The sequence below is a fragment of the Sinocyclocheilus anshuiensis genome, unplaced genomic scaffold (genome assembly GCF_001515605.1).
Source record: "Sinocyclocheilus anshuiensis isolate Anshui unplaced genomic scaffold, SAMN03320099.WGS_v1.1 scaffold119, whole genome shotgun sequence".
Taxonomy (NCBI): Eukaryota; Metazoa; Chordata; class Actinopteri; order Cypriniformes; family Cyprinidae; genus Sinocyclocheilus; species Sinocyclocheilus anshuiensis.
Genome location: NW_015549581.1, coordinates 394727 through 396921, shown reverse-complemented (window position 1 = coordinate 396921; position 2195 = coordinate 394727).

The window sequence follows — 2195 nt, the reverse complement described above, 5'->3', positions numbered from 1 at the left end:
TGTGAAAACATGCAGTTGGCTGCTTTTATTACAAAGCAACATCTTGGCTTAAACAGGAAGATATTTAAGTAAGTTCATATCATCAATATTACACAGCCACACTCAACATTATGATAAAAGTGTGCATATTTTTGGACTTATACTGATTATAATTTGGACTGTCATCTAGGTCGCTATATTTTCTGTTTATGTGGATATCAACATGCATGTTGCCTAATAGCCCATGTTAGCCGTGCTGCGCATCTCCCACACAGCTTGAAAACTGGCGTGATTAAATTCAGCAAACAAAAAGGCTGCCAGGTCTTTCTGACTAAACTGATTCAACAGTCAATAATTAAATGCTTCTGAAAGTCTTTGATCAAAACATGTTGTTTTGTCACACATATTTCCATGGCTGTGTTCACACAGCAAATGAGAAGTGCTGTAGTCTGATTCTGTGCTCAAATCTGGATTTTTTTTTTGTTGGGTCATTTATGTGACCTTTTAAAAATGGTCCATATCAGGCACTGGTCTGAATATCCATCCATCCATCCATCTATCCATCTATCCATCTATCTTGTGCTATTGCACAAATTTAGGTTAGTGTTTATTTCCAAATCCCCATCCTGAGACCAACATTTCTAACTCTAAACCCCTCGTGGAGAGTTCAAGATATTTTCACTAAACTCATCAAAGTTCTATCCATCCATTGTTTTATCATTCCTTCCATCCATCCAACTATTGTTCTACCATTCTGTTGTTCCATCCATCCATCCAATGTTTTATTGTTCCTTCCATCCATCCATCCATCCATCCATCATTCTATTATATTGTTCTATTTGTTCCATCCATCCATCCATTGTTCTATCATTCTATCCATCTATATATCAATTATTCTAATTTTTGTTATATTTGTTCCATCATCCATCGTTCTGTTTGTTCCATCCATCCATCCATCCATCCATCTATCTATTTGTTCCATCCATCCATCCATCTATCATTCTGTTCCATCCATCCATCTATCTGTTCCATCCATCTATCATTCTGTTCCATCCATCAATCCATCCATCTATCATTCTGTTCCATCCATCCATCCATCCATCATTCTATTATATTGTTCTATTTGTTCCATCCATCCATCCATTGTTCTATCATTCTATCCATCTATATATCAATTATTCTACTTTTTGTTATATTTGTTCCATCCATCCATCGTTCTGTTTGTTCCATCCATCCATCCATCCATCCATCCATCCAGCCATCGTTCTGTTTGTTCCATCCATCCATCCATCATCTATCTATCTATCTATCTATCTATCTATCTATCTATCTATCTATCTATCTATCTATCTATCTATCTATTTGTTCCATCCATCCATCCATCTATCATTCTGTTCCATCCATCCATCATTCTGTTCCATCCATCTATCATTCTGTTCCATCCATCAATCCATCCATCTATCATTCTGTTCCATCCATCCATCCATCCATCCATCCATCCATCCATCATTCTATTCTATTGTTCTATTTGTTCCATCCATCCATCCATTGTTCTATCATTCTATCCATCTATATATCAATTATTCTACTTTTTGTTATATTTGTTCCATCCATCCATCGTTCTGTTTGTTCCATCCATCCATCCATCCATCCATCCATCCAGCCATCGTTCTGTTTGTTCCATCCATCCATCCATCATCTATCTATCTATCTATCTATCTATCTATCTATCTATCTATCTATCTATCTATCTATCTATCTATCTATTTGTTCCATCCATCCATCCATCCATCCATCATTCTGTTCCATCCATCCATCCATCCATCATTCTGTTCCATCCATCCATCTATCATTCTGTTCCATCCATCCATCCATCCATCATTCTATTATATTGTTCTATTTGTTCCATCCATCCATCCATTGTTCTATCATTCTATACATCTATATATCAATTATTCTACTTTTTGTTATATTTGTTCCATCCATCCATCCATCCATCCATCGTTCTATTTGTTCCATCCATCCATCCATCCATCTATTCAAGATTCTACTTATCGTTCTATTGGTTCCATCCATCCATCTATTTGTCTAGAATTTATTATATTTATTTTTATTATACTAAATTATTTTAAGTAAATACAGGTGCATTTCAATAAATTAGAATGTCGTGGAAAAGTTCATTTATTTCAGTAATTCAACTCAAATTGTGAAACTCG